Raw genomic sequence first — 12,934 nt, 5'->3', positions numbered from 1 at the left:
ATGGGCCCCCACTACTGCTAACGTATTTAGCAATAGCGTGGGTTCTTGAACAGCGCTGCTGCTATGGCCAGCCCGTGGCGCACGGTGACATCACGACGTGGGACCACTTAGCAGTAGCGCTGTTACGCAGGCCAGCGCTACTGGTACCTCCCTACCTGTAGCACTTGAGTGTACATCATGCTACTATTAAGTACCAGTAGCGTTGCTCCGCTAACCCTCGCCACTGCTAAGGTTCTATCTATAAACTTTTCCCTAGTAGTGATCTTCGTACCAATATTTTTTATATTCCCATAAAAAATTCCAAAAAGTTTCGTTCGATTCCGAGAACATTTATTTCTGCACAAAAACAACACCATGGTATTTCCGCTGAAAACATCGTCAGTTCGGGTTAGTTTCATTCAAATCATGCAAAGTGGAGTCCAAAACAAGAGCAAAAGTGTCTGGAAAGTAGATACGAGAAAGACGTATCAACGTGCAAAATAAAGCAAACGAGTAATGTAATTGTACTCTTTATAGTCCAATATATCCTGAATATCACGATTCAAACCACAAAAATATCTAGCCATCATAGCATCATTGGATTCATCTAATCCACAACGCATTAAGCCTGTTTGCAATTTGATACGTCCATTTTGCATCATGCTTTTATATCGATATTTATTGCATTATGGCCTGTTATTACACATTATGTCACAATACTTATGCCTATTCTCTCTTATTTTACCCGGCAACTGGAATTCTGGGCTGGAAAAGGAGCAAATATTAGAGACCTATTCTGCACAACTCCAAAAGTCCTGAAACTCCACGAAAGTTATTTTTGGAAATAATAAAAAATACTGAGCGGAAGAAATACCAGAGGGGGCCCACACCCTGGCCACGAGGGTGAGGGGCGCGCCCCTGCCTCGTGGGCCCCTTGTTGGCCCTCCAGTGCCCATCTTCTGTTATATGAAGTCTTTCGTCCGAAGAAAAATTAGAAGCAAGCTTTCGGGACGAGACTCTGCCGCCACGAGGCGGAACCTTGGCGGAACCAATCTAGGGCTCTGGCGGAGCTGTTCTGTCGGGGACACTTCCCTCCGGGAGGGGGAAATCATCGCCATCGTCATCACCAACGCTCCTCTCATCGGGAGAGGGCCAATCTTCATCAACATCTTCACCAGCACCATCTCCTCTCAAACCCAAGTTCATCTCTTGTATCCAGTTCTAGTCTCTAAGTCTGGGATTGGTACCTGTAGGTTGCTAGTAGTGTTGATTACTCCTTGTAGTTGATACTAGTTGGTTTATTTGGTGGAAGATCATATGTTCAGATCCTTTATGCATATTAATACTCCTCTGATTATGAACATGAATATGCTTTGTGAGTAGTTACGTTTGTTCCTGAGGACATGGGAGAAGTCTTGCTATTAGTAGTCATGTGAATTTGGTATTCGTTCGATATTTTGATGAGATGTATGTTGTCTCTCCTCTAGTGGTGTTATGTGAACGTCGACTACATGACACTTCACCATTATTTGGGCCTAGAGGAAGGCATTGGGAAGTAATAAGTAGATGATGGGTTGCTAGAGTGACAGAAGCTTAAACCCTAGTTTATGCGTTGCTTTGTAAGGGGCTGATTTGGATCCATATGTTTCATGCTATGGTTAGGTTTACGTTAATACTTCTTTTGTAGTTGTGGATGCTTTCAATAGGAGTTAACCATAAGTGGGATGCTTGTCCAAGTAAGGACAACACCCAAGCACCGGTCCACCCACATATCAAATTATCAAAGTACCGAACGCGAATCATATGAACGTGATGAAAATTAGCTTGACGATAATTCCCATGTGTCCTCGGGAGCGCTTATCTCTATATAAGAGTTTGTCCAGGCTTGTCCTTTGCTACAAAAAGGATTGGGACACCTTGCTGCACTTTATTTACTTTTGTTACTTGTTGCTCGTTACAAATTATCTTATCACAAAACTGCCTGTTACCTATTATTTCAGTGTTTGCAGAGAATACCTTGCTGAAAAACCGCTTATCATTTCCTTCTGCTCCTCGTTGGGTTCGACACTCTTATTTATCGAAAGGACTACGATAGATCCCCTATACTTGTGGGTCATCACAATTCTTGATAATAATCCTCTACAAAACTACTACCTTGTTGCAAACGTTGCAATTCATTTAGTTTGTCACGAGCATAATACGAAGGAACATAATATTGTCGCATAGCTTGTTTTCAAGCATCCCAAGTAGTAGGTATATTGTCCACATTAACACGGCAATACTCACTCCACCAAATAGAAGCAAAGTTTGTAAATTCACTAGTGGTTGCCCTAACTCTTTGGTTCTCAGGAATATCATGACATGCAAATTCTTGTTCAACTAAAAGTTCTCAATCAACATAAACATCTGGATTATATTTACCATTAAAAGCAGGCATAGTAAATTTACTTTTAAGTTAGAGTGGCATAATGTCGAACCTCATATTTGTGTAGAGCTCTTCCCATACTGTGATGGTTCAAACGTAGTTGTCAACGAGCATGGTCATTGTAGCAGTCGACCGCTTGGTCGTCCTCGGTGTCGTTGGAATAATCCTCATAGTTATCCCCATATTACTGGTTGACGCGGGGAGGAGTGCGTTGGTGCTTGTTTATGGTAGCAGCATTGGTGGCACTAGCGGGGTGTTGTGGATCACCCACGGGCACACATCGAACTCGCGAAATAACGACGCCATCCGAGGAGCAGCGCTGTTGTTGCAGGGGGTGCAGTCTATAACACGTCCAGACGTGACAAGATGTCCTGTAGATGTGTGTTGAGAACACCTTGTACATCCTCTATGGCCTTGAGCCTCTCTTCGGCCACAATCTGCGCACCCTCAAGTTGAACGAGATGCTCATTGGTGACTTTCACATCCTCGATGAGGCCCTCAAGTGTGACTTGATTCCCTGCCATTGTTAGCGGAAGAAAAAAACATAGTGTATAATCCCTATCAACTAGTAGGAAGTGATGGAGATCTTTTACTCACACTCAAGCTTAGTATCAATTCTTATTTGTTCTTACCAATGCAACAGGTGATGATCGGCGCGTTGGTGTTGGCTTCAAACGATCGATGAAGATTGGATGGAGTGATGATCAGGAATCAATAGAGCCGGGACTCAACTCACAAATATGGGTGACACAATTTACCAAAAATCATGCAAGTTGAATAATTGCTCAAACTCCTAACTAGTGATGTCAGTCGACTAGTAAGAGATAGAAATAATCTAAGCCCGGATACTGAATCAATTGAGCGGAAACCGTTGAAAATATGATAGCTCTAAAGGCTAGATATACGTGAGGTATACATGCGGTGTATGGCACCCGAGAAAAAAAAAGGAAAATAATGTCCAGCAACTGTCACTTGTACAAAGAAGTCTTGAACAACAACAAAAATAGCCCAAAAGATCCTGCCGGCCTGAACTTACATGTTTTTTTTCTCTCTCAGTCTTACTTTTTTCTCCATATTTTTCTGCTCCTTCTTTTTTTGCTCTTTTTTCATTTTTTTTAGTCAAGCCGGTTATATTACTCCCTCCATCCCGAAATACTTGCCATCAAAATGGATAAAATCAGATGTATCTAGAACTAAAATACGTCTAGATACATCTTCTTTTATTCATTGTGATGACAAGTATTTCTGGACAAAAAAAGTACTACCAAGAGGCAGATCCACAAGGTGAACTAGGAGGAATGGAAACAGGTGCTACTATCACCGGCAAGGCAAGTCAGATAAAACAAGCCACGACATGTGATGACGCTGCGTGCATGCAAGATCGTGTGAGGAAAACAAAAATCAAGAGCGGCGCTGCATCCGTGCTAGCAATCAATGGTTGAGGGAAAAGCGGCGCGGCAGCGCGCACACGTGGTTATTAGGCTTGGTGTACGCGGCAGCAGGGCAGGAGCAGGTTTAGCATGTGCTGGGTACTGCGTACGGGGAAAACGCGTGCAGCACCGTGGACGTGTACGCCCGTACGAAACGCGGCAGCCATCAAGGTTTTTTCTACACAATATTGACGTAAGCGTTCATATATATATACGTGCATACACTTACCTTTATAAACACACACATGTACATTGTACCTCTATAAACACCTGCGTCGGATTGCATGGAACAAATATTGGGATTTTTTTTCTGATGAAAATCTAGCGTAGCGGCAAATATTATGAGGAAGCTCAAAATGAGATTGATCTCGTAGATGTTTCTACACCTTAAGTAATCTAAACCAGCGTGCAAAGAGCGCGAAGCGTTATGCTAGGGTTCCAAGGCTCCGGCGACTCTTGGGCGTCGCCCCTGTCGCCGCCGCCGCCGCCGGGTTCCGTCCCCGTGGCTGTCGGCCCCCTTGCCACATGCGCGCATCGGCGCCCTGGTGGCCATGTTGCGGCTGAGTCCGCCCGCGTATCGCTGCTCCCCCGGGGTAGCAGCGATCCCGCTGTTCGCCGCCTTGGTGGCCATGTTGCGGCTGAGTCCGCCCGCGTATCGCTGTCCCCCCGGGGTAGCAGCGATCAAGCTGTTCGCCGCCTTGGTGGCCATGTTGCGGCTGAGTCCGCCCTTGTATCGCTGACCTGTCATGGATGCGGTGACCCCGCTGTTCGTCACCCTAGAAAGGTCTCCATTGGGAGTCCAGGAGAGGCACGTTATCGAGAATCCGTGGTCGATGCATTACCTCATCCCCAGTGAAAGAATTTTCCTAGAGCCAAGTATAAAGAACAACCTAGGGTTGGCACAGAAAAGTATAAGAAACATTGCGATCCCCCCGATCGATTTACACAGCCTGCTCCTGGAACGTTGTTGTGCAAAACCGCCCGTTTGTTGTCGCAGGCTGTGCAGAACCTTGGGGCGTCGTCGGAAGGTGCCAAGGAGATCCTGGAGGCCGGTGGGGGCGATCACGGGGCTCCCTTGGCGGATGCTTCCCGCCTGAAGCCGGCTGACGGAGGAACCAAGGGCCTACCAACGGCACACCCAGAAGTGCGCGCAATTGTGCAGCAAATGGCTACCCAGTTCAATGCACAAGCACCTGATGCCGAAAACGGGACTGTGGCCAAACCAAGAAAAAAGAAGAGTGGATTGGTTAAGAAGCAGGCTGGGAGGACACCAGAATCCATGGAGAACAATGACTTGGTTCTTGGCAAACGACAGGTTCATGGTGGGATACAGAAGAAAGGCAAGGTGGATGGACAGCAAAAGGAGAAGTTACAACAGGTTCCTTTGGGCAAGATGTACCAGGCAGAGGAAGGAAACAACACGGCGCGTGTGGAGGACAAGGAGGCAACCGGCCAAGGGGCCGCCGGTAAAGTGACGGGGCCAAGTGTGGTGCCCCGTCAGGAGCAATGAATTGTCTATCGTGGAACTGTCGAGGCGCGGCCAACAAACCGACAGTTCATGACATGGTGGGCCTCGTGAGGACCGCCAAGGTTCGTTTGGTCTTCTTGTGTGAAACTAGACAAAAAGCTAATAAAGTTCGTCGGCTTCGTGGTAAATTGGGTTTGAGAGGTTTTGCTGGTTGTGATAGTGCTGGCCTTAGTGGTGGTCTAGCTCTCTTTTGGTGTGAGGAATTATGTGTGGATGTTAAAGAAGTTAACGAAAGGTTTATTGATGTGTATATTCACGCATCACCGACGGAACCCCAATGGAGACTGGCATGTGTCTATGGAGAACCCCGGGTTGAGAATAGACACCGCATGTGGTCTTTGTTGCAAAATTTGAAGACGCAGTCAGATCTTCCTTGGTGTGTTATGGGTGATTTTAATGAAGCCTTGTGGTCTTTTGAACATCTATCAGTGACTCCCCGTGGTGAACAACAAATGCTTGATTTCCAGGATACTCTTGAGGTATGCGGCCTTATGGATTTGGGTTTCTCGGGACTGCCATTTACTTATGATAATAAGCGTAATGGGAGAAAGAATGTCAAGGTCAGATTGGATAGGGTGGTCGCAGATAATGAGTGGCGAGATATGTTTGCTGATGCGAAGGTGACTCATATGGTTAGTGCTTGTTCGGACCATCTTCCTATCATGTTATTCTGTGAAAAGGAACCTATAGAACAGCGCAGGCCAAGACACAAACAGTACGAGATTGCCTGGGAATGAGAGCCAAGTCTGCAGGAGAGGATTGGGTCCGCTTGGGCAGAGGCTGGGAACATGGTGCACCTGGGTGATGTCCGTCAGGGCTTACAGCAGCTCATGAACAAATTGCAAATCTGGAGTAAGGAAAAATTCTGTAATGTCACTCGCGAGTTGGAAAAATCTCGCTCCCAGCTAGAAGAATTGCTGAGCATGAATGCTGACAGGAGAGAAATACGCAAGGTAACTGATCATATGAATGAACTTCTGTATCGTGAGGAACTACTTTGGTTGCAACGGTCCAGAGTGGATTAGTTACGGGATTGCGATCAAAACACAAAATTCTTCCATAGGAGGGCAGTCTGGCGCGCGCGTAAAAACAAGGTTAAAGCTCTGGTAGATGAACATGGGGTCCGCCATTGTAATCAGGATGCTATGAGAGGTATGATTAACTCTTATTTTCAGGCTCTTTTTCAAGAGGAAAAGAATCTGGTGCGTGAACCTCTGTTAAATTTGTTTGAATCAAAGGTGACTGAGGATATGAATAATACCCTTTGTGCGGAGTTCTCTGAAAAAGAAATCTCAGATAGCTTGTTTCAAATCGGACCCATCAAGGCCCCCGGTAAGGACGGTTTTCCTGCGAGATTTTTCAAAGGAATTGGGCGGTTGTGAAAAAAGATATCATACATGCTGTTAGAGAATTCTTCGCGACTGGAATGATGCCCACGGTGTCAACGACACGGTCATCGTGCTAATCCCGAAGGTACCTAACCCCTCACGCCTCACAGATTTCCGCCCCATCAGTTTATGTAATGTGGTATATAAAATTATGGCAAAGTGCCTAGTCAACCGGCTGCGACCTATTCTTGATGATATCATATCCCCCTCCCAGAGTGCTTTTGTTCCAGGCCGGTTGATCACTGATAATGCCTTGTTGGCCTTCGAGTGTTTGCATTTTATTCATCAGGAAAAAAATCCGAAAAACAGTTTTTGTGCGTATAAACTTGACCTATCCAAGGCTTATGACCGAGTGGATTGGGATTTCTTGAAGCAAGCGATGGAAAAGTTAGGCTTCTCTCAGCGGTGGGTACAATGGATAATGTCGTGTGTTACCTCCATGAGATATTCTGTGAAATTTAATGAAGCCATCTTGGATTCGTTTGCACCGACACGTGGGCTACGGCAAGGTGATCCTTTATCCCCTTTTTTATTCCTATTTGTTGTTGATGGTCTCTCTGCCCTACTCAGACAGGGTGTGATGTCAAATGACCTCGAACCAGTCAAAGTGTGTAGAAGTGCCCCGGGTGTATCGCACTTGCTCTTCGCGGACGACACACTGTTGTTCTTCAAGGCAAATCAGGAGCAGGCTACCTTTGTCAAAGATGTGATACATAGATATGCACAAGCTATTGGACAACTTATCAATCCCCAAAAATGTTCTATACAGTTTGGGGATGCTTGTCAAGTGGAAAATCAAACTCAAGTACGCCAGATCTTGGAGGTACAGCAACAAGACTTTGAGGGGAAGTACCTTGGGCTTCCAACCCCAGATGGAAGAATGCACCGTGGTAAATTTCAGAAATTACAGGAGTGTCTAACAAGGCGTATTTTGGAGTGGGTGACACTGTCACAAGCCGGTAAAGAAACGATGATCAAATCAGTGGCCCAGGCAATACCCACATATATAATGGGGGTGTTCAAATTACCAGCATCGGTCTGTGAAGATCTATCTCGGCTAGTCAGAAATTTTTGGTGGGGAGCCAAGGATGGTAAGAGAAAAACACACTGGAGATCGTGGGAGAAAATTTGTGAACTGAAGGGTAGGGGAGGTCTTGGCTTTCGAGATTTCCGTATGTTCAACCAGGCGCTGTTGGCGAGGCAAGCTTGGAGACTCCTAACCCGACCAGATTCTCTATGTGCACGTGTTCTCAAGGCGAAATACTATCCTAACGATTCTCTCGAGGATACGGTTTTTTCAGGAAATGCTTCATCCACTTGGCAGGCCATTACTTATGGCTTGGAACTCCTCAAGAAGGGCCTCATCTGGCGCGTCGGCGATGGCGAGCATATTCGGATTTGGAGGGATCCACGGATTCCACGACCTCACTCCTACCGACCCATCACAATGCGCGGCACTTGCCGCCTCAGGCGGGTGGCAAAGCTCCTGGATGACCAGAGGCGTTGGGACACGGAGCTCCTGCGACAATATTTTTTGCCCATGGACGTCCAAGCCATCCTCCAGATCAAGGCGTCGCCTCAATGGCTGGTTGACGATGTACTAGCCTGGGCACTAGATCCCAAGGGCATATTCAGCGTTCGTACAGCTTACCGTCTTGCACACGACGAGAAGTGCCGCACATCTTCGTGCGCCACGAGCAGGGCACCGGATGGCACACGTGTTCTATGGGAAGCGGTGTGGGGGTGCCTTGCCCCCCCCCCCCCCGAAGGTACGAGTTTTCGCGTGGCGGGTTGCTACCAATTCCCTAGCTACCAGGGCAAATTTGAAACGGCGAAATATTGTGGTGAATGACACATGTGTTATATGCGGACTGGAACGAGAGGATACCTTCCATGCTATGTGCAGATGCCCGCTCGCCCAACGCCTATGGCGAGCCATGGAAGAACTCTGGAGCATGCCGAAGCTGGAGGACGTCCAAAATACGGGACCGGAGTGGCTACTCCAGCTCCTGCTCCAATGCAAGCCAGAAGAGAGGCTACAGGTGCTGATGACGCTCTGGCGATCCTGGCACGTGCATAACGAACTCACCCACAACAAGCCGGCACCGCCGATAGACGCCTCCACACGCTTCCTGAACAGCTATATCAACACCCTTATGTGTATAAAGCAGCACCCTCACACGGACATGAATAATGGGAAGATGGCCATCTCCTATCACAGCAAGCAGGTTGCTGACCGCGCTGGTAGCTTGCGTATTGAAATGCCTGCCTGTTGTTGGACCAAGCCACCATTGGGATGGACTAAGCTAAACGTCAATGGGTCGTTTGTGGATGAGCTGGGTACCGGAGGTGCTGGAATGGTCCTCCGTAGCAATTCAGGTGAAGTCATCTATTCCTCCTGTCACTACCTCAGGTCCTGCACTTCAGCGCTGGAAGCAGAGCTAGCTGCATGTATGGAAGGAATCAATATAGCAAGGGCCTGGAGCACAGCGCCAATGATAGTGGAAACTGATTGTTTGATGGTTGTCCAGATGCTGCTTGAGAGTGACACAAACAGGTCTCCATGTGCAACGTATGTACACGAGATCAAGAGACTACTTGGGCAGGTAGGGGAACATGTGATTTCGCATGTGGTAAGGAGTAGAAACACTGTAGCCCATGCTCTAGCTCACTTGGGGCAGGCAGGGCAGCGAACAGCCGTTTGGTTACATAGTACTCCGAGAGAAATAGACATTTTATGTAAGGCAGACCGTATTGATCCGACTTAATTAATGAAAGTTTTTCATTCGCAAAAAAAAGTAATCTAAACCAGCACTAATTCTAGGATGAATGCAACCAAGAATTCAACAAAGCAAATACTAAATGCAAATTGCTAAAGGGTAAAAAGATAGGTGCAACGGATGAACTAATCAATTTTTTGGCTTTTTGTGAGATATATGGCTGAAAAACAATCTAATCCAATAAAATTTTAAATCTCTCACCAATGATTCTGAAAAATGACACCACGTGAGGTGAACTGGGGTCCGATTTTTCGATGAGAGAGGATAACTACAATTTTTGTAGGGATTTGACCCTCAAGATCCGGCTACCAATCGTACATGGAGAACCGTACACGAGTGTTGTCCACGGTAATCGTTGAACCAACTTCATGGTGTTATTGACCGAGTTAACAGCGTGATCGACCTATCAACGAAGGATACTTCAGCGGCATATTGTGCTTATAAGCTTGATCTTTCTAAGGCGTATGACCGAGTGGATTGGGAGTTTCTAGAGATGGCTCTACTCAAGTGGGGTTTCTCGCATAAGTGGGTTTCTTGGATGATGTCATGTGTGCGCTCAGTGAGATATTCTGTGGAATTTAATGGGAAGCTCTTGAATTCTTTCTCACCATCACGAGGGCTTCGTCAAGGTGATCCATTATCTCCGTTTTTGTTTCTCTTTGTGGCTGATGCTCTGTCTGCTCTTGTCAATAAAGCAATTACGGAGGAGAGTTTGGAAGGGGTGAAGATATGTAGACGTGCACCTGTGATATCTCATCTATTATTTGCAGATGATTCTTTATTGTTTTTCCGAGCCTCTGAGCAGTAAGCTATAATTGTCAAAGGTTTGTTGAACACTTATGCAGCAGCTACGGGTCAACTTATTAACCCTTCGAAGTGTTCCATCCTATTTTCTGAAAACTACTCGGAGTCAGTGACAACTGGGATTAAAGGTATTCTGGATATCACGAAAGAGGTTTTCGAGCCAAAATACTTGGGCCTTCCTGTGCCGGAAGGAAGGATGCGTAAAGGGAAAAGGGGCTTTTACCCCGGTTCATAAGGGCCTTTAGTCCCGGTTCTGGAACCAGGACTAAAGGGTCGTTACTAATGCCCTAGCCCTTTAGTCCCGATTCTTACACGAACCGGGACTAAAGGCCGTCCACGTGGCCGGTGCGGGGAGCCCAGGCAGGAGGGCCTTTGGTCCCGGTTGGTGCCACCAACCGGGACCAATAGGCAGGGCCTTTTGTCCCGGTTGTTGTCACCAACCGGGACCAATAGGCATCCACGCGTCAACAGCTGGTAGGAGCTGAGGTTTTTTTTTTGAAAGGGGGTGGTTTAGGGGTTTTGGGGGGTTAATTTAGGTGTTTCATATATTGTGTTAGCTAGCTAATTAATAGAGAGAAGTGTCCTCTCTTATCTCCGTGCTTGGACGATGCTACGTACTATATACGTATGGAGAGGAGTAGACACGCTAGCTAGTAATCAAATGAAGGAAATAGAAGATCGTCATGAACATATGCATATACAGAGAGAAGTGATATCGACCACCTCTCCTTCTCCGAGATATTGGTCGAACAACAAGTTCTCGTATATCTATCCGACACTACCGGCTACATATATATAATAATTATCGCTTACAATACAATCTCCTAATTAAATTGTAGGAACACAGGGTCCACATAGTATTCTCCGTTTTCAGCGATCACGTGGTCAAGGAAGAATGCCGCCAATTCCTCTTGAATTCCTCGCATACGATCTGGTGCTAGGAGTTCATCCCGCTTCCGAAACATCTAATTTGAAGAAGGGGGTCAATACATATATATATGAATAAATGAAACTCAACACAAATGATGGTAATAAAATAAAATTGTGAATATTATTGCTTACGCACTTCATATTGTTCTTCAGTGTAGCCCCGCTCATAGGTCGTGTAGCAGATGGACTCACAAACGTAGTATCCACAGTAATTATTCCCGGGTTCCTGCCACAACCACTTTACAAGAAATAGAGGTCAATCAAACTGATAAGCAAGCATGCTAAATGGTATTGATGAAACTAGCGCTTGAATCACTAGGAGATGCGCGGAACATGCTACTATAGTACTTACTTTCGGGTGATTAAATTGCAGCTTCTTCGGCAGTCCCGGAGCTTTTGAGGTGAATTTTCTCCAAACCCTGCCAGACAAAGAAAACAATTACTTGATATCAGGAAATGAACAAAGTTGCTGATATGGTGGATAATGATCGATTTAACTTACTTCTCGAGCATTTGAGTCATGTTCGCATAGTCCTGGGGATCTTTTCGTCTCGAGTCTAAGACGGTTACTACTCCCTGCTCAAGCTTATTCTCTAGGAGAATATAGTGGAAGCTGCGCATGCATGCATGCATAAGTCATCAATTACATTACCATAACCTGGACTAATAAGGGAAACCGAATATGCACAAGACAGTAACACTCACTTGAAGTTGTAAGGAAAGAGTATTATATCTTTGTTTTGATTTAATACCAACGATTGTAGCAAGTTGGCCTCGGCTTCTTTGGGATGTTTTTCAACCGTATATGCATCTATGAGATTTGTGTTAATGAACCCAATATCACCGATTTGTCTTTTCTTCAATTCGGCGATCTTCAATCTGCATAATATAGTGAGGATAATATAAATACATGCAATGAAAGAGCTGACCTATATAGAGAGACTTAATGACAGAAGTAGTACTATTTTACAGACAGTAGCAAGTGATCGTTGTTTTATCGAGAGCCTTTTGATTGTAAAACTGGAAGAAATCCTCAAATGGAACATTCAGCAGATCAATTCCAACGAGGTCATGCTCCGGTTTAACTCTCAGCGTCAAAGTATCCATCCCATCAGACTCTCTGCAGGTTTTCATGTACCAATCATGTAGTCTTCGCATCATCGTTGATAGAGATCTTTCATCTTTGACGAGAGGCTTCCCGTAATGGTATTTGTGTTCGTCGACCTCCATGATTTCATAATGTACATCGTCGGGCAGGTAATCTCCAAGATTGCTATAACCGGCCACCATCCTCGGATCATTAGCGACGATGTCTCTAGACTCCTTGAGCGGGGGGCACGATTGGTTCGCTTGTTCGCCGAGCTGGGCAATTTTTTTCCCAGCTCCTTGTTCTTTTAACCTTTGATCACTGACAGTACTTCCCGACCGCTCCGCTTCGGCATATGTCTTTGCAAGAATGCGCTCATAGTTGCCTCTTGGCGGAGACTTTGGTTGTTTTGTCAGGGCAGCCAGAGTGCGCTTTGCTTTCACCGGATCTACCTTCTCCACCGGAGGTGGATGTTTCTTTGCTTTCACCCCTTCAAAGAAGTTCTTCACTTCGGCTTGCACGATCTTCCTGGTTTCCTCCTCGGTCCTCTCGTATGGTAACTTCTCTGGAGTCTTCAGAGAAG

The sequence above is a fragment of the Aegilops tauschii genome, chromosome 5 (assembly GCF_002575655.3).
Source record: "Aegilops tauschii subsp. strangulata cultivar AL8/78 chromosome 5, Aet v6.0, whole genome shotgun sequence".
Classification (NCBI taxonomy): Eukaryota; Viridiplantae; Streptophyta; class Magnoliopsida; order Poales; family Poaceae; genus Aegilops; species Aegilops tauschii.
This window is presented reverse-complemented; position numbering follows the sequence as displayed.